The sequence below is a fragment of the Myxocyprinus asiaticus genome, chromosome 19, assembly GCF_019703515.2.
Source record: "Myxocyprinus asiaticus isolate MX2 ecotype Aquarium Trade chromosome 19, UBuf_Myxa_2, whole genome shotgun sequence".
In the NCBI taxonomy this organism is placed as follows: domain Eukaryota; kingdom Metazoa; phylum Chordata; class Actinopteri; order Cypriniformes; family Catostomidae; genus Myxocyprinus; species Myxocyprinus asiaticus.
The window spans coordinates 22886557-22910567 of record NC_059362.1 but is presented as its reverse complement, the minus strand read 5'-3'; the positions used below and the strand labels follow the sequence as shown (position 1 = coordinate 22910567).

General features: G+C 40.9%; 1 pseudogene; it reads right to left on the bottom strand.

The window, feature by feature from the left end:
• LOC127456745 (sec1 family domain-containing protein 2-like) overlaps nt 1–24011 on the bottom strand; it is a 319933-nt pseudogene that overhangs the window by 152001 nt on the left and 143921 nt on the right.

The window sequence follows — 24011 nt, the reverse complement described above, 5'->3', positions numbered from 1 at the left end:
AGTGATTATTCTATTCTGTGAAATTCACCCTCGAATGGCCCAATTGTAGTTGTCTCAGCACATTAAGCTGGGAGAGGCATAGGTGAATTATGGACTGGGCTGATAGGGCCAGTGCCCAGGGGCCCTTGACTACCAGGGATCCGGGGGGCCCTGGGCTGCAAGGACTCACGGCCCATCAACTTCGAAAACAAAAGTTTTTATATGCTTAAATATGTGGGCCCCACAGCTTATACAAGGTCCCCTCAACAAATTTTTATTAAATTCAAGCAACATGTGCTTAAAATGTAATTATTTGAAAGAAAAATAGGTTTAAACAGGTTTAAAAAAATATTTTTTTTTCATATGTTAGGCTTTATATGGTTAAGCTTTATTCTTTGTATAATAGGGCTGTCGAACAAAAAAGTTTATTAAACTTTTCATTGCTAGAACTGCATGTTTGCCCTACATTACAAAAAATAACTTGGCTTTGGTGTTGGGAAAAATAAAATATTGAATATTTTACTTTGTGTGGTTCAAAAGTACTGATTAAACTAGATATGTAAAGTTTGTCAAGACAAACTATAATGTTGGTCTGCCAAAACCTTGTCTGAAAGTTTTAAGATAGTTTTAAATGCTTGAAATTAGAAATGTTTACAGGTTTAACAGTAAGAAAGAAAGAAAGCAGAGAGCATCTTAAAGCAGATTAAGTATGAAGTTGAATTCTGAAATTACGAACATTCCAAAACAGACTCATAGCTCATTTAAATATTCTGTCAATGTAATGTAGTCTAGGGATTTTGGAGGCTTAAATGATGCCTTAGCAGGGCTTTTCGATGGAAGAATAATAATGGTTGCCAAGCTGTAGGGTCGTTCCAAACAGAATTTCCCAAAAAATGACCAAATGACCACAATTTTTTATCCCCACACCTTTCAGCCCTTCAAAGCTCTCACAATGGAGGGTAAAGTCTTTGAAGGAAACAGGGTGTAGGGATGATAACTTCTGAATGGAACGCACCCCATCATTCAGATGAGTTAGAAAAGATATAACAGTGCAAGCCATAACTGCCTGAGCTCTTTGCCGAATTTCACCAAAACCTTGCATAGATACTGTAGGAGCCTACTGTATTTGTTAAATTTGTCAATATTTAAAGTGTTTGATGAAGTTAAAATATTTCATAATTTATTATGGCCCCTTTAACTATATGCATTTTGTATGCATAATTTGTAGTATTTACACTGAGTTTACATTATGTATAACAAATGTTAAAATGGTCTCTTTAAGAACAATGGTTGTTCAGCGAACGTGTTTCGGTTGAGCTGTTTCTTTACCATATCCGTGCTGTGTGTTTGAATTAATCTGACTGTAAATAACAGAACAGGTATTAAAAGAGACTTAAATCAACGAAAATCGATTGAGTAGATCTCAACTTTAAAAGATAATTGAACCGGGGCCCTTGCTAGTCATAATCCACCCCTAGGGAGAGGATTGAGTATTTTAACACAGAACAAAATTACAAACACATCCCTAATCATTCTGCTGTTCGGTGTTGGGGGTAAAGTGATAAAAGTAACTTTCGTTACGTAATCAGATTACTTTTTTCGAGTAGCGAGTAAAGTAATGCAATATTTTTTTATTTTAGACCATAATATCGGAATAATTTTTTAAATAAGTAATGCGTTGCTTTTGTACACCTCTCCTTTCCCTTGTATTGTGCTAAATCAAGAGTAAAAGTGTGCAAACTTCGAGGATGGGCATGATGGGCATTGTAGTTCTAGAGAGTGGGATGCTTACTAGAGATGTTCAATTAAGTTATAGTATGTGTGTGCATGATGGGCATTGTAGTGTGCGCCTGATGGGTACTGTAGTTCTAGAGATTATGAGCCATGCTTATCAGCGATGGGCAGATTTATGTTTTAAAAATGGCAAAATATTGCTGGTAAAGGAATATATATCTGAACGCTTCAGTGGAATCCAGTTGTAATCATCATTTGCAGCGGTGGATTTTTTTGTGCACTGGAACTTAAATGAGCAGCTGTCATAAACTTTGCCATTATCATGACAATCACAGCAAGAGTTAAGAAATGTGTTCTCATATGGCAACATTTTGTCAAAAATGTAACATTCGAGTAAGTGATATTTTGATTCTCGTGACTGATTCATGTAGGCTGCATTTAAAAGTGTGTAAACACACATTTTCTTGGTATAATATAGCACAGGCATAAGCCAGAGAAGTCTTCCCATGGCCACGGCATGATTATACAGATACATACAACGTGGAATGATCACTGACTGTTTATGCATCTGAATTGCTTTGTTTTAAAGCTGCTTGTAACTACTTCTCTAGGATCAGTTTGCATCCGAACTGCTCTGTGTTAAAGTATTTAACATTCAACATTCGGATGAGTGAAATGCGATTGATTCATGTTTTAATACACACCGCATTAAAAAAATCTGTAAATGCGTTTAGGCAGAGGGATTATAAGACTAGTCTTCCACTGGCCATGGCATGACATACGGGGTGAAATACTCGCTCAGTTCACTGACTTATGCAGCCGAACTGCTCCGTGTTTGAGGTCCCCGTAACTGGGAAAATAGATGAGAAAAGCTGACTCTGGATCAACAGCTGCGAGCAACATACTACATGGTTTGTGTACGCAGAAAAAATTTCTTAATTTCTTAAAATATTCAACATTTTTGTTCTACAATAAACAAGTAGTTTGATTTGTGAAACATAAAGTTTTGAAGGCATTTTGGTAGCATTAAAAACGATTCCATTCAAGTTGTATCAACATGCGCGTTTGCAGTTGTATGCGATCAACTAGTAGCATCTGTATGCACCATGGATCAGCTCAAAACAAGCTTGCACTGAGAAACATATTCATTTATTCATCAGATTTATACCTTGATGTTACAGTTGAAGTCAGAAGTTTACATACACCTTAGCCAAATACATTTAAATTCAGTTTTTCACAAGTCCTGACATTTAATCGTAGAAAACATTGCCTGTCTTAGGTCAGTTAGGATCACTACTTTATTTTAAGAATGTGAAATGTCAGAATAATAGTAGAGAGAATTATTTATTTCAGCTTTTATTTCTTTCATTACATTCCCAGTGGGTCAGAAGTTTACATACACTTTGTTAATATTTGGTAGAATTGCCTTTACATTGTTTAACTTGGGTCAAACTTTTTGGGTAGCCTTCCACAGGCTTCTCACAATAAGTTGCTGGAATTTTGGCCCATTCCTCCAGACAGAACTGGTGTAACTGAGTCAGGTTTGTAGGCCTCCTTGCTCGCACACACTTTTTTTCTATCGGATTGCGGTCAGGGCTTTGTGATGTCCACTCCAATACCTTGACTTTGTTGTCCTTAAGCTATTTTGCCACAACTTTGGAGGTATGCTTGGGGTCATTGTCCATTTGGAAGACCCATTTGCGACTGGACTTTAACTTCATGGCTGATGTCTTGTGATGTTGCTTCAATATATCCACATAATTTTCTTTGCTGATGATGCCATCTATTTTGTGAAGTGCACTAGTCCCTCCTACAGCAAAGCACACCCACAACATGATGCTGCCACCCCCATACTTGGGATGGTGTTCTTCGGCTTGCAAGCCTCACTCACCCTTTTTCATCCAAACATAATGATAGTCATTATGGCCAAACAGTTTCATTTTTGTTTCATCAGACCAGAGGAAATGTCTCCAAAAAGTGAGATCTTTGTCCCCATGTACACTTGCAAACTGTAGTCTTTTTATGGTGGTTTTGGAGCAGTGGCTTCTTCCTTGCTAAGAAGCCTTTCAGGTTATGTCAATATAAGACTCGTTTTATTGTGTATTTAGATACTTGTCTACCTGTTTCCTCCAGCATCTTCACAAGGTCCTTTGCTGTTGTTCTAGGATTGATTTGCACTTTTCGCTCCAAACTACATTCATCTCTAAAAGACAGAATGCGTCTCCTTCCTGAGCGGTATGATGGTTGCATGGTCCCATGGTGTTTATACTTGCGTACAGTTGTTTGTACAGATGAACGTGGTACCTTCAGGCATTTGGAAATTGCTCCCAAGGATGAACCAGACTTGTGGAGGTCCACAGTTTTTTTCTGAGGTCTTGGCTGATTTCTTTTGATTTACCCAAGATGTCAAGCAAAGAGGCACTAAGTTTGAAGGTAGGCCTTAAAATACATCCACAGGCACACCTCCAATTCAGTACCTAAGTGTATGTAAACTTCTGATTTCAACTGTAGGTTGGCATTACCCACTGAATTTTATCCTGACTTCTGAAAAACATCTCAGGTTGACTCTGGCATTGGGCACCGCATATGATGACATATATGATGCAGGTTCAAGTGTTGGACTTTGCTGTTTTAGTTAAGGCAGTGTTTATTCTTCATTATTCATGTTGGCTGCCATGTCAATGGAAAAACAAATCATGCATATTCCACTTACTTTCTTATAAATATGACGTGAACACCTACTAATTGTAGACTTTCTAAATATCTTTTTGTTTAGTATGTTGTTTTGACATGAGTATTGTACAGTAGCTAGCAGGACCTGTAATGTTTCTAAATATCTGTTGTATTTGTATTGAATGCACAGCAGAAGAGAGAGTGGCGGTGAGAAAAAAGTAATGCAAAATTACCATAATGCTTTACTTTCCATAAAAAGTTACTTTTTAATTAATTTAGTCACTTTTTTAAGGAGTAATACAATATTCTAACGAGTTACTTTTAAAAGTAACGTTACCCAACACTGCTGCTGTTTCTGTTGTTGTATAAAAGCAATATGCCACTAAAAGCCACGCATTACAGTGATTTTACATAGGTGGGCTGTTGAGCATGATGCAAATTGGATCACTTTATCACTGTCTCTTGTGGCTTGTTGCTTTAGTATAGCAGTATCCAGACAATGCTGAACCAATATTCCATCACTAACCTGTGATCTCCTGCAGCAGAGGGCTTAAACTGGTTTGCTGAGTGTCAGTGCTCCAATCAACTCCTCCTCCACCTGTTCCACATGCTTGTCCTCTTCAACACCACCTGGGAATGCTTCTTGGGCCACAGAGTACACATAAATCAGCGGCACCTGCAGATCATTCATGCTCAGCTCATCAGAACTCACTCCAGAGCCAGAACTAGAGTCAGAACCTGTTCCAGATTCACCAGACGAAATTACTTCAGAACTTCCCCCAAGGCCTAAAGAACAGAGACAAGGCATTTATCAGCACTTTTGAGATTATTAAAAATGTAATATCACATATATCACACTACAGCTGTAATATTTATTCAGTAGGAATTAAAAAGTTCTGCTTCAGTTATTTCCATGACATGATCGATCATTGTCACATGTCTCCACCGCGCTCACTCCCTTACTCTTATTTTCTCCAATTTTACTTATGTTAAATTCTTTAGCAAATCAGGCCTGAAGGGAGCACTTATTCATTCTGACCATGAACTAATAGCTAAGTCAGATAAATGAGCACATTTATGGATGGGTTCTGTTAATATCCAATATAATCTTAAATTGTACCACAGGTTTAAGATGTGTAATTTTTTTATGTTAAAACACTTTCTTCTATCCCTGTTTATTAAAGTCCAATATATATGCCCAACCAAGGTGCAGTGCACTGCAGATGACCCTGAAACGTTTTCACAAATGATAGCTTTGTTGTGCTGTGCCCATCTGTCTGTGGGGGACGGTATCAGAACACATTCTACTCTTTTCACAGGAAAAAAAAAAATCTCAGTTTACATGAGGACAAACTCTGGAGATAGAGCAATGTATTTGTGTGTGTACTTGTGAGAGTGTGAAAGAATGTCTGCTTGTGTTAGCGTGTGTTTGTACATATGTGTGTGTATTCGAACCCAGCAAAAACTAATTACTTGAGTATACATTTCATTTGCAATGAAAATCGTCCTTATTGAGCTCAGTAGAGTTGTTCTGCCCAATTCAAACAAGGTCTCTCCCTCTAGAGAAAACTGAACTGGCCTAGCCTCAGAATCTTGTATCTGAAAACTAAAAAATCCTCCCTCTGAACCCGAGAGTACACGGACAACTAAACAATACATTCCAAAGCACTTAAACATGAATCTCAGCTACGCCAGGCCCCCACGTGTATCATCTTTTCTTCCCAGCATGAGCAGTCCACCTGAATCAGCTAATGAGGTAACCATTATCAGTCAGAAGTGAATTCATGGAGAGTGTTATTCTTTCTGATAAAAAGTATTTCCAGACTTTTACCTGCTTTAGTGGATGAGACCCTCCATCAGAGTTCCAAGGTTTGGCACATAAGGCCTTTTACTGCTGGCGGTACTAAAGCCTGTTTTAGGTACTTTCCCCAGAGAATAGTCATTTTCGTTGTTTTGGCTCCTGAGGAACTATAGTTCCTCGTAACTGCTTTAAGGGACGTTTTTAGCTCCTCCTCTGGGGTAGGTACTTTTGGGGGCGTAGAGGGACTGTGGGAGGTGCTGCAGCCTGTGATTGGTCAAAAACCTATGACGCACAAAGCAATAAGAAACGAGGAGTCGGCAGCTGCCATTTGTAAACAAACTTGTAGCTGCTAGCCTGCTACTAAGAGGATTGTGCTAATTTTACAATTCCCTTAACAGAAATAACAATAAACCGACAAAATATCCAAAGAGAATCACCCGTTACACATGTGTGTGTGTCTGAGAGGTGACTAGAGGTACTGCGTGACTTCATTGGGAGATGCGGTTTGAGTTTCCATCGCATCTGTACAGTTTGTACTGTGTGAATATACAGAAAATAAAGTGATTTTTGCATTACTACATCAAATTTTTCCTGGGAGGACAGATAAAAAAATAAGATGTTTATCGAGAGTGTAAACTGTAACCTGAAGACACAGGCTGTGTTCAAAAACTGGAAAATGCTGCTTTTGGAGGCTGTATAGGGAGGTAGGATAAAATAAGGTGCTTTTTAAACTTTTAAGAAACCAGTTTCCTGGTTCATTCAAAAACACTGTCGTTTAAACCATTAACTGATTAGGCAGTAAGGCAGCCGACTACATTTTCCGGTGCAGCCAAAGTTAGTGTAAAACAGCCCTAACAAAAGTGTAGCACCGATCCTGACATCCTCCATCGGTGTGGTTGATTTTGTTGTTGCTGTTGCTATTGAATTGTGTGTGCAAACTATGTCAGGACAAAAATGGTCGATACTAGATGACGTCACTATGGGGGTTACTTTTGTGAGTGTGAATGCAAGAGGGGAGAATCCCCCTTGGGTGTCCCATTCCTCGTAAGAGTTCTCATCTAGAAAGTTACTAAGGGAAAAGTACCGGGACTATAGGTGGGAAAGGGGCTAAAGTGTAGTTAGACACTACATAATTGGAATGATCCATGGTGATGAAGAGAATAGTTCAGTAAATTCCATTTAAGCAATATAACACAAGCAAGAGTGCTGCTGGTCTGTATATCAGCATGGCTGTGATTTGTCCATAGGCATGAGGCTCCAATGAAACTATTGCTGTGATAGTGCTTTAATAAAACAATTTTATAAATACGAAGTAAATATTGAGTACATTGCACTACACAGCATAGCCAGTTAAGTTGTAAATTTTTTCGACCACCAATGGATATCATTCCAAAAGAAGCCAAAAGCAGGATCAACCATTGCAAGTAGTCGAGCAACACACATAAAATTGTCCAATCATATTATAGGACCAGAACTAACTGTTGTGTAAGAGAATTTTGGTGTCTCTAATTTGTAGGATCTTTTCATGACCAGGAGAACAGTTTTGGACCATGAAGATCTGTTCCGGGGGATCTCAAAGACCTAGAGGAAGTCCAGTCCCAATGGACTTATTCAGATCTGTAGGCCAAATAACCTTCCGGCAAGAACACCTGGCTGTAAGCGACTCACTCTTTCTCTATTGAGAGTTACAGTAATCACTCTAATACAGGCCTGGAAATGGAGGGAGGACATTCACTTGACATATGACCGGGTTTGGATTGGGTCACACCTGTGTTGTGTCAAATGTTGACCATGAACAAAATTATAATTGTGAAATGACTGATGGGAAAAAACAGAAAATAAATGAGCCCTTTGAGAGGAACTAAAGTGGAAGCTTGATCTATAAATAAATTGGAGCAAATTGCAATTAATAACAAACACCCAATTCTGACAAAAATTAACATGCTTCTGGTGTGAACAATCAGACTCTTCAGATGATGATGTGGGTGCCACAGTAGTTTGAGAATTTGAGAATATTTGGAGACATGTGCAAGAGGGATCAAACATTTCTTGACACCCTGAGACAAAAGCACCCTGAGACATGAGCTTTGACAAGACATAATCCTTGTAATTACTGTCAAACACAGTACTAGCATAAAAGAGTGCAACAGTTGGGTTCCAAAATCAATAATTCCATAAAGAAACTGATTTTTAAGGACAATGTATAAACCTTTTAAGACAGACTGACGATGAGCTCCGGAATTAAGCAATATGCTTCTGTAGAATACAGAAAAGTATTTTTTTTCACCTATCAGAGAATTCTCTGTTACCCTGCAAACAAAAACTGCAGGTAAAAAGCTCAGCGGTGACTACCCAATCTACATTACAAATGACATAATTAAGTCTCCCTAAGTCTCAAACTACTTAAATGAATATGTGTATTTTGTTATGCTTATGATCAATGAATATAAGTCAATAGTTTTATATTTTTGTAGCATCATTAAAAAAAAAAAAAAAAAAAAAAGATTATGTTATTGGCAATGGTTCCTGCGATTGTAGTTCTTTTTTTTTTTTTTTTTTGGCTTCAAATAAAAGTTTGTAATGTTGTGATTATTCTCAGCGCTAGTTGGTTTGGTTCACTGCTTAGAAGCCTTTATTAAGTATTTTTTTTCAAATGCTAATTAAAGAGCACCTGTTATGGTTTTTTAAATATTACCTTTTATGTAGTGTGTTATATAGCTGTTTGTGAATGTAAAAAAGTCTGCAAAGTTTCAAAAATCAAAGTGCACGAAATATGGAGTTATTGACACCCAAAAGAAGGAACCGATTCTGAACACCTGAAACGAGTTGTTAATAATTCCAGACTTACTTCCTGTACTAACCTACGTAATTTGGTAACATAAAACCCGCCTCTGGTCTGTTTACATGTACAGCCAGTACACGCTGTTAGCCTGTTAGCTGTTAGCCTCTGCTAACCAGCTTGTTCAAACTTACCACAGAGAAAGTCCTGTTCTCGTCGTGCTTGCGATGGTGGTTCGGGTTGATCTTCCGATGTATCACTGTCGGACTCGTGCTCAAATTGGTAAGGTAAAACAGACATTTTTTCAGACGGAGCTGAAACTCGGATATGGTAGTGGGCGTTTCTTTTCCGACACGCGCTGTAAGTGGTAGACCAATCACAACAGACTGGGACATGTGACCAATCAGAGCAGAGTAGGCTCTCTGAAAGGAGGAGTTTAGAATGAATCCTTTAGAACGGATCATTGAAGGAGTCGTTTTTGACACTGGGCAAAAAAGGTAATGCTGCAATTTAAATTATGAGCAAATTAAAGTGTTTTTTGACCTTGGATGCATGTAAATCTATTGTATGAGACCTTTAAAACAAAATTAGGCACATTTAAAAACCATAATAGGAGCACTTTAAAAGCCGCTGAAAAAAGTGAATGGTTACTGTTTCACTCTGTTGAACAGATATTGAATGTAACTGAATTTCTTAAAGTTAATGACATTTCTGGATTTAAACTTTTCCAATTGTCAAACCATTTACTCACTGTTAGACATTAAAGTAACTGTTAAAAGAAAGCCTTTATTGCAACAAGCTCTATGTTGGCACCATCAGTTGGTACGATCAGTCGGCACGGTGACAGCATGGCATACATCCATGCAAACAACATATCTGGTCCTGTTCTGTGAATTTCAGCATCATAGCCCAGATCCTTGTCTGAAGATGAATAAAATTCAAGGGAAAAAAGAGAGAACTCCCATGAAGACACTTGACACACCAGCCTTAAGCACTGAACACATTTTTATCTGTTGACATTGAAACTATTCAGAATTCTTAGCCCAAATATTTGTGAAATAGAGCTTAGGCATTCTCTTTTCAACTTCATTAGAAAAGAGATAATGTACCATGATAACATCATCTGACCTCAGAAACAACATAAAACAAAAAATAGACTCTTAGGGGACATTCACACAGGACATGTTCTTGCATAAAAAAAAAAGAAAAAGACTAAACGGAGTGCAACAGAACAGAACAGAAGGCTTAAGATGTTTATAGGCACATTAACTCCATTGCTAATATAAATATTCAAAACGCTGTAATAAATGTAAAAAGAAAATGTAAATATGCTTACACCGGCAGCAAATTCATGTGTTCTAAAACTGACGTTGATCTGTTACGTTGTGTCAAATGCTGAACTATTTCTAACTTGAGACACTGTTTTAAAAACTTGACATGGAGATTCTGAAGAAACAGTGAGACGAAATGGCCAAAACATGTCCGTCTTGAGCATGTTTAGATAGACAAACAATGCAGATGTGTGTTTAAAAGATGACTGGGAGTTCTGCATACTAATTATTTATATGAACATTTGTCATTTAAGTGAATGAGTTGAGTGTGTATACATGTTTGTACTTGTCTGAGTGTAAAGTATGTGCAAGAAGTGTTTTAAAAGCTATTTCTCTGTGATCAGGGCTCTAATTATGTGTGTTTGTGTTCTTAAGAGCTCCTGACATCTGTGTGAGGGTCATGTTCAGCTAATTGGGTTGTTCATAAAGTAACCTGCTGAGACACACACATACACACACTGGAAAAATAGGCAGACATATTACATTTACAGCTGCTGACATAGTGATCAGGGCTGTTATTTCCCTCAATAGTGTCCAGGGGTTTTTCCTTGTGCTCAGAAAAAATAGAGTGAGGAATTGAGAAAAGTTGGAAAGACGAAGCATGTCACAACTAATCTCACAGTCATTAGAGGGTCTCTTTTTCTCTCTTTATGTTCATTCCTAACATTAGGAGTCAGATTAATCAATTCATAAAGAATGTAGAACAATTTGAAAACCAAATGAGACCTTGGCTGAATGAAGCACTTGGGCTAAAAACATAGGTTTGGAAATATGTGGCTTAAAAAACCTTGGATGCACATATTGCACTGCAGTTATGCATCACAGTCTGTAACCGTATAACTTGTTCTATGTGTAAGGATGTCCGCAAAGATTCTAAAATAAAGGTTTATGTGTAACGATAAACACGCTGAAACCAGGTTATGCTTTTCACTCACGTCGTATTTTCTACCTGACACTGAAGTGCCTATTATGCTTTACGTTACTTCTGAGAATTAAGTGAGTAAAAGTTTGCAATACATCATAGTTTTGAATCGCAATACACTATACAGCACATAAAGGAGTGGTGGTGGTGTAGTTGGCTAACGCACAGAACTGGTAAGCAAAAGGTTGCTGGGTCGATCTTCACAGCCACCACCATTGTGTCCTTGAGCAAGGCACTTAATTCCAAGTTGCTCCGGGGGACTGTCCCTGTAATAAGTTCACTGTTAGTTGCTTTGGATAAAAGCATCTGCCAAATGTATAAATGTACATAAAGAATTGCAATATTATTGTATCACGACCCAGATATCGATATACTATTGTATCAACAGATCCCTGTTAATTTCCACCCCTACACTACAGTGATGAGGAGGAGGGCGTGGCCGGGCTGTAACGATGGATGCCTGGCGCTGAATCAGCCCAATCAGCCGGGAGATGGATAAAGAGGAGCCGGGGACGCCAGTTCGAGAGAGAGAGAGAGAGAGAGAGAGAGAGAGAGAGAGAGAGAGAGAGAGAGAGAGAGAGAGAGAGAGAGAGAGAGAGAGACACGCACGAAGTTGTGTGTGCGTGTCAGTTTTTGGTATGTTTAAGTTCCTTTGTGATAATAAAAGTTTACGCTGACTGCTCGGCCGGTTCCCGCCTCCTCCTTGCCCATCTTGTGAACCTGTTACAACTACATAAAGTGTAAGATCAGTGCAAAACTTGGGGTCTAGGATTAATGTACTGCAGTAGGATAAACTGTCAGTGTGAGGGCAGTCTTTGGCTCAGTTTCTATAGAAAAAGGCAAGCATGGTTGCTAGCATTGGAAACAATTATCAACCACAGACGCCACCGTTACACATTAGTGCCACTATTAAACATAATTATCTAATGGAGCACTTTTGTCACAACATGCTATTATAATCATTATCTGTAATTGCTGATAAACATCATTTTGCATGATTCTTTTTCACTGAACTACTGTAAATATCAATGCCTTGGTAAACAATGTAAGCACAATGAAATTTAAAGCTGAAGTGTGCAATCGTTTTGATATTGCAATACTGTCACAGCTAAATATGCAGAGACAACTATAAGTAAAATATTTGTAGGTTGAATTTCCAAGAAGTGCAAACACTGTGGCTCTGTGGTGCCATCAAAACAACATTCTGTTTGCTTGAGTCCAGACCAGCCTGACATAGCAACTTTGGCTCAACCAATAGTCCTTTATCACAGTCTGCATGTCGTCACATCCAGCTGCGAATAGTAATCAAACCTCTGTATGTAATTCTGTCAATGGATGATTGTCAGTAACTTTGATGCACTAGACAATAAACATTTTAACAGTTTAAACTGCTTCTTTGGCTTAACACAGCACTTCACTACATGTGACATCTTTAATTTTAATGTACAACAATACTTGAGTGAGGGGATTATCAGGGAAAAGTGTTCATGAAGAGCTGAACGCTGTTCAGGTTCCCAGAAAATTAATGTGCTCAATTCAAGTCCAAAGAGACAGTGTTAAAACCCAATCTTGCATTTAATGTTAATAATTTTACTACTGCAGCATGTTATTCTCCCATTTATATTTGAAATATATTGCAGTTGTAGACACTGTGACATTTTCATCTCTATTTTTTTACGTTTATTTATTTACACAGCATTCAAATCTCACGATTGGATTTGGTCGACAGTGAGAGCTTCCCCAATCATCATACTCAAACTGCGATGATAACTCCATGTTAACAATGATTAAACCAGCTATTATCTGTTATCGGACTCTGGGATGGACATATTCCCTTATTTGAACATTATTACATGGGTGTAATGACATACCTGAAGATTATATTAAAAAGTACATGAAAGCAGTGCGATCATTATCATTTTCCATAGTCTGTATAATCTTTACTCTTAACGTAAGTTTTTTTCTGAAATGCTGTATACCCCTGTCTTGTTCTAATGGTCTTTAATATGTGTATATGAATATATGTAATATATTCTTTCATTTCTCTAATATAAACATAGTTATAATGAGCGAAATGCTGCCTGTTCATACGTACTACAGTACATAGATACTCTCCTTTAAAATCATAAAATGCATCAAATAACACAACACCGTTTTTCTTTGTTTCATCATCCATGGGTAATAATTGGAAGGTGAGGTAGGTCTGTTTAGATGAGGATTTAAGATGAATTGTACATAAATAGACCATAATAATTCCACGCTATGGGCACTGTCATTGAAAGTCTGCGGCTGTTTAACTGCAGTTGTCTAACGCTACAAATGGAAGCTTCCCCTTTGCAAACGTGGAAGTGCTTTAAAGGCATGAGTTTGGGGCAGGAGTATCTGTTCGACCAATGGAAGACAGTGGAGTGTTCAGGGGACGTGTTTGAAAACATTATTGGCCCTGCTTTATATTAGGTGTCTTTAAAGGTGCACTCAGTATTTGCAATATATGTAGGAAATCGTGATCACTCACATTAAAATGAAGACTTCAGTCATATCAGTAACCTTATAAAAGCTGTTTTATTCTACATGGAGATGGTCCGCACATGGGGGCAGACATTTTAGAATCACATGACCAACCAAATACTACTTGACATTTTAGAATCACATGACCAACCAAATACTACTCGCTTAATCTCAGTAACCATCCTGATATTTGACACTTTCACTCATTGATTAAAGTAATCATGACTGACTGTAAATACTAATTATTTACAATGGCATCTGAAACTAAAAACTATTGATTTTAAATGATGCTGCATCAAAGCCACTGAGTGCACCCTTAACTACTTTGTAATAACATTCAAATACATACAATACAATTTACTCATTGTTTTACTACATGTTGTTCTGCAAAATTCTCACAAGATTCACATTTGCTGCTACTGAGGTTGAGGTACAGGTAGGTTTAGGGGTTAGGGTTATGGTTATGGTTTAGATTAGGGTTAGGGTATAGGGTTAGATTAACAGTGTAACTCCAGATGTCATTAAATGCCAGGTACTTTAAATGTAAGTACAATGCAACAGCATGTATGTACATAATAAGTACATTGTATCAAATGCTTAAGTACATAGTAGTTAAAGACACCTAATATAAAGTGGGTCCACTTTATTATTGCAATTCTGTCTGGTGAAACTATTGGCACAGAAACTGCTGTAACATCCCTGATCTGAGTGGTGCATATAGCAGTGTGTTCTGAACAATATTTGGCCAAAGATTCCTAGATTTCTGAATGGGAAGTTGAAAATTTCAGAATAGAAGCTAGCCTGCTTAGCACAACAGGACCATTAAATATTTGCATTGTTAACACGCTAAACTGGACAACATGAAATAAAATGAAAAAAAAATAATAATAATAATAATAATAATAAAAAAATAAATAAAGGTCTCATCAGCTTGTAATTGAAATTGACTGTGTAGTTTTGCCCCACCCTTCACTTGAGGCTGCCAGACCACGCCTGTTACGGCTTGCTGTCTCGGACAGGAAATTAACTCCAGATGGGCCTCTAGAGGGAGCTGACCCTGCTGTGTGAGTGTATGAGAGAGTGTGTATCTAGTTTGGCAATAACCAATACCAGGTGCCTTTCTCCACACAATGGAGTCCTTCTATGGCCCTCAGGGCAGTAGAGACTGAGGGATAAGATAGTGGGAGATGGGGTCCTTATGGAGGGGGGCACTGTTGTTGTGGGCACAGCGCTAAAGAAATGATGTTGATGTGTGTAGGTTTGATGCTTGAAGCCCTTTTATGTGGAAGAGCTGTAAAAACAGAATATCCTAAGAATACCTACGTTGAGAGGTTACAACTGGCCAAAAATAAGGTGCACATATAAAAGCACACATTGGACACCACTGAAAGAGGTCAGGAGCTGAGCTCATTCAAGATATTTGTTTTCTCTCTCTCTCTCTCTCTCTCTCTCTCTCTCTCTCTCTCTCTCTCTCTCTCTCTCTCTCCTTTAAGGAACAATTCACCCAAAAATGAAAGTTTTCTGTGGAACAAAAAAATGACCATGGCAGTTAAGCTAAAAAAAAAAATAAAAAAAAAACTCCATTACCAACACCAACACCACCACCAAAAAAAAAAAAAAAAACATAAAAGTAGTCCATATGACTTGTGCTATATTCCAAGTATTCTGAATCCATAAGATAGCTTTTTGTGAGGAACAGACCGAAATTATGAATCTGACTGTGATCCAGATGCAGCAGTTTTTGAGTTAACAGCTCAGGAGGGGAAGAGAATGAGTGAATAAGACTTACAATTGTATCTATTCTTCACACTAAGCTATCTTATGACTTCAGAAAACGTATAAAATAATGTCATATGGACTACTTTAAACGTGCTTGTTTTTTTAATTTTTTAATTTATTATTTTTTGTCATTTTCTGAGCTTAAAAGTATAGTTCACCTAAAAATACAAATTCTTTCATCCTTTTCTCACCCTCATGCCATCCCAGATGTGTATGACTTTCTTTCTTCTGCTGAACACAAACAAAGATTTTTAGAAGAAGATCTCCGCTCTGTAGGTCCATACAATGCAAGCGAATGGTGATCAGGCCTTTGAAGTTTCAAAAAGGAGATAAAGTCAACATAAAAGTAATCCATAAGACTCCAGTGGTTTATTCAAAGTCTTCTGAAGCGATACAGTTGGTTTTGGGTGAGAACAGACCAAAACTCTTTTTTCACTGTACATCTTTCCATTTCAGTCTCTAGGCACAATAATGATTTCAAGCTTGATTACACTTCCTACTGCTTGACGTATGCAGATGGCGCTAAATGGTGCTATAGGAAGTGTATTTAAGCTTGAAACCATGATTGCCAAGGAGACTGCTGTCAAGATTTACAGTATAGTGAAAAAGTTTTATTTTGGTCTGTTCTCACCCAAAACTGACTGAATTGCTTCATAAGACATTGATTAAACTACAGGAGTTGTATGGATTACTTTTTATGTTGACTTTATCTCCTTTTTGGAGCTTTGAAGGCCTGGCCACCATTCACTTGCATTGTATGGACCTACAGAGCTGAGATATTCTTCTAAAAATCTTAATTTGTGTTCAGCAGAAGAAAGTCATACACATCTGGGATGGCATGAGGGTGAGTAAATGATGAGAGAATTTTCATTTTTGGGTGAACTTACCCTTTAACAGCTATCACTATGGACTATTGTTGTATGGAAAATACCTGCATGAAGACTCTTAAAAATTATATTTTTTATTCCACAGAAGAAAGTCATACAGATTTACAATGACATGCACATGCAAAAAGACACCTGAGGAACATCACATAAAATTTTATAAATGGAATCAGTCATCCCTTCAGTCTGCAAAGATCATTTAGACTCAAAGCAGAAGGAGGAGTGTAAACAAAAACTCACAAATATACGCACACCCACGCTTCTGGAACTTGATGTAAGCCTACCCTATGAAGTCATCCATCAGGACAAAAATGTGCTGATTGAGAACGTCACAGGTCATTGCTTTCTACCATAGTGAGTCATTCGCAATAAAAACAAAAACTGAAATGGTCTCAGAAAGACAAAACACAAACACACAAAACACACACACACACACACACACACACACACACACACACATGTACAAACATATCAAACCATTAAAACAATTGCATGCCAGGAAGACAAAACAAAGATGTGTGTTGTCAAGAGTGGACACTCAACCTCAACATGACTGAAGCTTGATGGTATGGGGACCACTGTTTGATCCTGTCACACAACCATCCCAGTCTCGAATGTTGATGTCAGGGCTTTTGAGAGAAACAGTGCATCTAATAGATGGGACTCTCTTTGAAAAACATAGTTATTGTACAACTTGCAAAGCAGAATTTTCTTAAACTGAGTTACTAATTATTTCATACTTTCAAAAATTGTGTACCAATAATGTCACCAAAGAAAATTGCAAATATGATGATTGTTTTTAAACAGGTTTCCTGAACACTCTCCATCAGCAATTGGTCAGCTATACAGACAGTCCCGCCCCACACTCACGCAATTAGTTGAGCCATTGTTAGGCTGGTCAGAACACTCAACAAAGCTATGTTTTCAGCACAAAAGAGCCACAGTGTTTACACTTTAAGGTGTAATCAAACTACAAATGGCTTACTTTAGATGACAGCATATTAAGCTGGATAGGAGAAAGTATATTACATGAAAATTACACACTCCAGTTCCCTATCTGTCACTCACTCGACGTTGTGTCGATGTAGTGACACTAGGGGTCACTCTTGGGAGCCCGAGATACCTCTGGTCTTTGATAAAAGGCCAATGAAAATTGGCGAGTGGTATTTGCATACCACTCCCTCGGAAATATGGGTATAAAAGGAGCTGGTATGCAACTACTCATTCAGATTTTCTCTTCGGAGCCGAACGGTCACGGTCACTGAACGCTGGACAAGCCGCCTCCACCCTGCATGCCATGGCTCTCCTGCAAGTCTGCCAAGGCGCTAAAGGAACTGCACGAGGGTAGTTCCGCCCCGGGATTGATGCAGGAGCTGCGCTTGGTGACCGACCTCGCTCTCCGGGCGACGAAGGTCACGGCGTGGACTCTCGGGCAGGCGATGTCCACCTTGGTGGTCCAGGAGCGCCACCTTTGGCTCAACCTGGTCGAGATGGGAGAGGCCGACAAGGCACGGTTCCTTGCTGCCCCCATTTCCCAAGTTGGCCAGTCCGGCGACACCGATGACTTTGCCCAGCAGTTCTCAGCGGTGAAGCAGCAGACGGAGGTTATCCGGCACATCCTGCCCCGGTGCGGCTCAAGATCCCGCACCCCGTCTGCTCGTCACCAAGGGCGTCCCCCTGTGGTGACTGCACCAGCTCCACTGCAGCCCGCCCCTACGGTCCGGCCCCGGCGTGAAGCCCAAGGCTGGGAGGAGAATCTTTTGATACCTTTGTATTTAATTGTGCTTCATGCCCAAGTGGCTGCAGTACCCAAGAGTTCAGCAAGAGTGGTTTCCTTGTTCCTTGGGTCACATATCTGGTGTGCATGGCCATCATCACGACCACCGTCCACCACTCTATTTGGCAGGTTTGGCACTCCAACGGTGGTCTCTCCACCCCTGAGCGCTCAGCTGTGGCACAAATCCACCCCCGATGTGACTGTCTCCACGGGTCACGAGGACAGGCCTCTTCCTCCCCCATCCCAGGCTGTTCCGGGGGTGGTCACAAGGAGCCAGATAAGTACTTCGATGTCCCTGAACACAGCACGGCCACGACACGGTGTGGCACCTCAGGCTCCACCCCGCCGCGAGACCCCACCCGCCGGTACGTCTGACGAGATTGTCCCTCCAGCCAAGATGAAGAAGGGGTTTTACAGCCCCTGCTTCATTGTACCGAAAAAGACGGTGGGTTGTGGCCAATCTTGGACCTGCGAGTACTGAACCGGGCATTACACAGACTCCCGTCCTAGATGCTGAAGCAAAGACACACTCTAGTGAGCATCCAGCATCAAGATTGGTTCGCGGTGGTAGACCTGAAGGACGCGTACTTCCACGTCTCAATTCTACCTCGACACACACCCTTCCCCGCGGGACAATCTGTCACTGTCTCTTCAGCCCTTGGACCGACCTCACATTTCTACAGGCAGGCATTCCCTAGAGCAGGTCTTCAGGAGTGTCGTGGTCATGACAGACGCCTCCAAAATAGGCTGGGGCGCTGTTTGCAATGGGCACACAGCCGCCGGCTTATGGACGGGCCCGTGGCTGCATTGGCACATCAACTGCCTCGAGTTGCTGGCAATTCTGCTCGCTCTGCAGAGGTTCTGGCCGTTGATCCAGGGCAAGCATGTGTTAGCTCGGATAGACAATGCAGCAACAGTAGCATATGTCAACCATCAAGGCGGTCTGCGCTCCCGTTGTATGTCACAACTCGCCCGCCATCTCCTCCTCTGGAGTCAGCAGCTCCTCAAGTCGCTGCGAGCCACTCACATCCCAGGCAACCTCAACACTTCAGCGGACGCGCTGTCATGGCAGGTTATCCTCAGGGGAGAATGGAGACTCCACGCTCAGGTGGTCCAGCTGATCTGGAGTCGATTCGGACAGGCACAGGTAGACCTGTTTGCCTCCCAGGAATCCTCCCACTGCCCGCTCTGATACGGCCTGACCGAGGCACCTCTTGGAATAGATGCGCTGGCACACAGCTGGCCCCCTGGACTGCGCAAATATGCGTTTCCCCCAGTGAGCCTACTTGCATAGACCCTGTGCAAGGTCAGTGAGGATGAGGAGCAGGTCGTCCTGGTAGCACCCTACTGGCCCACCCAGACGTGGTTCTCAGACCTCATGCTTCTCGTGACAGTGATCATCAGGTTCCTGAGAGGCACCAGGAGGCTGAATCCCTCCAGACCGTGCCTCATTCCCTCATGGGACCTCTCTGTAGTTCTTCAGGGTCTACAGAGAGCCCCCTTTGAGCCTTTGCAGTCAGCTGAGCTTAAGGCACTCTCCTTGAAGACTGCCCTCCTGACTGCGCTCACTTCCATCAAGAGGGTAGGAGACCTGCAAGCGTTCTCTGTCAGTGAAACGTGCTTGGTGTTCGGTCCGGGCTACTCTCACGTGATCTTGAGACCCCGACCGGGCTATGTGCCCAAGGTTCCCATGACCCCTTTTAGGGACCAGGTGGTGAACCTGCAAGCACTGCCCCAGGAAGAGGCAGTCCCAGCCCTGTCGTTGCTGTGTTCAGTGCATGCTTTACGTATCTATTTGGATCGCATGCAGAGCTTTAGGATCTCTGAGCAGCTCTTTGTCTGCTTTGGTGCACAGCGGAAAGGAAGCACTGTCTCCAAGCAGAGGATCGCCCACTGGCTCATTGACGCCATAGCTATGGCATATCACGCCCAGGAAGTGCCGTCCCCAGTAGGGCTACGAGCCCATTCTACCAGGGGTGTAGCGGCCTCCTGGGCCCTGGCCAGGGATGCCTCTCTAGCAGACATTTGCAGAGCAGCGGGCTGGGTAACACCCAACACCTTTGCAAGGTGCTACAACCTCTGGGTGGAACTGGTTTCGTCCCGGGTAGTGGCACGCAATACAAGCGAATAAGCCCGGGATAGCCGGCCGGGTGTATCACTTGCACATAGCGCCTTTCACCTCCTCTGAGCTGAAGACGTGCGCCATTAACTCCCAGTAGTGTTCACAAACTATGTTCCTTGGTTGACTTCCTTCGAGCCCTGTGGCAGTCGAGTTTTCGGAGAGACTCACTGCCGGCCCTGTACACATGCTAACTAAAAGCCCTGTTCTGGGGTAGGTGCTCTGCATGTGGCGGTTCCCTGTAGGTAACCCCATGTCATGTATATCTTCCGTTAATTCGTTTCCCTGTTGGCAAACTGCATCTTCCTTGGGCAGAGGCCCCTCTGCCACAGTCTCCATGTTTGTAGTAACTCCTTTTCCAACACAGTTGTCTGCCCGTCACACACCGCCAGTTCACGTAACACAGTTCAGCCAGTAGCGGCATTTTGTATAGGGACCCCTAGTGTCACTACATCGACACAATGTCGAGTGAGTGAAAGATAGGGAATGTCATGGTTACTTGTGTAACCTCCGTTCCCTGATGGAGGGAACAAGACGTTGTGTCCCTCCTGCCACAATGCTGATCTACCCGCTGAAATGGCCGGGACCTTGTCTCGGCTCCTCAGCATAAAACCTGAATGAGTGGTTGCATACCAGCTCCTTTTATACCCGTATGTCCGGGGGAGTGGCATGCAAATACCACTCGCCAATTTTCATTGGCCTTTTATCAAAGACCAGAGGTGTCTCGGGCTCCCAAGTGTGACCCCTACTGTCACTACATTGACACAATGTCTCGTTCCCTCCATCAGGGAACGAAGGTTACACAAGTAACCATGACGTTTTAACTATACATCCACATTCTCAAAGTAAGGGGCCGATTTAAACATGTGCTGGACGAATGACTTCGACAGCTGTGACAAGTCTTGCTGTTGAATGTCTCTTGCCATAAGCACTGCATTTAACCTTCTGAGACCCGAGTGTGAGTACGGTGTGCATTTTCTATTTCTCTTTTTGATTTATAACTAGTAACACCTTATAAACAAGCAAAACATAAATAAACAATAACAATAATAATAAAAAAAACATTCTAGAGCAAATAGTTTTCCTAAAAATATATGTCCATATATGTGGACAGTGTGACTAAATAGTGACATTTTAAAATGTCTTGTTTTTTTCATTATACAGACATTACATCAGCAATTAGCATAGTTAAATATGATTCAAAGTAATGGTCAGCATCATCCAGTCACTGCCAACCATGTTAAAATAAAATTATACATTATAAATTCTGAATCTATGTACTGATTACCATTGTCACATGTCTGCTAAACATGTTGAGTGGTACAAACATAATCTGCAGCCTGAAATTGAACTTTTGACTTGATTTTAGGAGAGAATGCTCTTAGCTGCATAGAAACCTATAGTATGCTCCCTTGCTCCCTATTTAGTGAATGACTTAACCTCCAGTCTGCTGTCTGTCTGAACTGGTCTCAGAATGGTTTGAAATGCACCTTATTTTCATCCTAACTCCATATAAAGCCTCTAAAAGCATTTTTTTATTTTATTTATTTTTTTTAGCTTTTGGATGAACCCATTCAATTTCAATGTGAAAATGGACAGTGAATACTGAAATGCATCTACTAATGTTAATGAATAGAACCTTATAGTACAGTGATAACAAAATAAAATATATTTATATTAAAATGAAGCTAAATGACCCACAGATGTGTTAATGTTGAAAGTTATTAAAAAATTATTCTTATGATTATTATTATTATTATTATTATTTTACTTTTGAGGGAATAATGTTCCAAAAATCCACGTATGTGGACGTCATGTTTGTCAGCGCGCTGACGTGTGAAAATTAATGCATTTTTTTAAAGCGCCATTTCGAACGAAACTAGAGATGCTACTCTTTACACCTAAACAGGTTTCAATGAAAAACTTTTCTTGCCAGAGGCACTTTTGTTGGCTATGCACCAATAGAAGAGCATCATGGAAATCAACATCATGTTGTTTTGTCATGTGACTCAGTGCACCAAATCTGAGTTTAAATTAATTACAATTCTGCATTGCTTTTAGCGATGCCAAAATACAATGTCTACGCATGTAGATATGGGGTCGCATGAGGTTAAAATACATTGTATCAAGTTAACAAAACTTGTAACTTTTAAAACCACGTCTCAAGACCGCTGCATTCTATTACATTCACCTGTGCTGCATCTAGCGTTTCTTGAATGAATCCCATGTGAACAGCCCCTAAGACTCCAGATCAAGGCTTCCCTATCTTAATTAATAGGATTATATACATAGCTGAAACAGATCCTATATCTGATATGGTTTTATGACCTAAGGGCCTGCACTTATCCTGTAGAGGCAGTGATTAGCTGCGATAGGTGAACATACAGAGTAGCTGAGGGAAAGGCATGATTGGTATAGTGGTTGTAGTGGAGCACAGACAGTCTGGGAGTAGTACTCATTTCATCAGTCAGGCTATAAACAGCCTCCTTAGACATGATCAAAGCCATTTCATTCAGCTCATTGAGTCCAACTCTCTAGAGTTTATAGAGATGAAATCCAGCCCACACGTGCCAGGCCAGTTGCGGGTCAGTGTGTCTGTGTATGTGTACAGAAATAAATATGCTTACTACCATCAGATGTTTTAAATTACAATTACAATTCCATTACATTATCAGCATAAAAAATGTAATGAAAAATTTAACTGAAATATGCATATACATTTCTGAATTTCTCAGTATTTGGTATGGCCCCCTTTTGATTTAATGAAACCACACACTCAAGCTTGCATGGATCTTATCCCAGCTTGATTTGATAATTTTCCAAAGAGCATCTTGTGTCAAAAAGGAAACCTGAACTTTTGTACAAAGAGCTTCATATGGCTAAAAGGTGTTAACAGTCATTCTGTTATTCTTATTGGAAATTCTGTTTGGAATTTGCTCCCCTCAAAATGACCTGCGAAGGCATCATCAGCGCATGTAAGAACACAGCCATGTGCACTGAATGGATGTAGGGGGAGGGTACATTCTCGTTTTAGAAAGCATTTTATTGGACAAAGTTTATCAGTCTCTATGTGAAGTCGTGATTTTGCCTGGGTCTGTTTAGCATGTTGTTTGCATTGTTTGGTTGTGTGGCGGAATGATCCAGCCTTCTGGCTCGTCATCGTCGCCCCGCCTCTTAGGGCCACCCTTCAAACAGGCACACGACGGGAGCTGGGCAGGAGAGCGAGAAGAGGTGCACAATTAATAAGCCTTGTTTGGTCAGCGGTGAATGAAGCACACCTGATGGGGATAATGCTTCATCACCGCTGTCTTTCAAATGCAGTGCGCACCTCTTCTCGGGGAGCCGGCTTCAAATCTCCATGAGTGCACACACTGGCATCCTCGCACGCCCAGGACCAGAGCTGGGAGGGATTGGACGAGCGGACGCGCTGCCGGATCCGTTCTTTGGACCCCCGGACGCCGTAATGAGTCGCCGGGGGTGAACAGCTCACGTTGCTGCCGACGGGCTAGATGTCGGGCCGCCTTCCCCTCACGCTTGCCGCAGGCCTGGGAAGACAGGCCGCCAGTGATGCCCCTGCCCCACGCGCCGTGGACTTTGGAGGGGAGCGTGAGCGGGCGACTGACCCAGCCCGTGCCTGGGCTTTCCTATGGACACTACCCCGCCCCTTTCACGGAGCCCCATTCACCGCAAGGATGCCAAATTCCCCCTTTTATTATAAACACTAT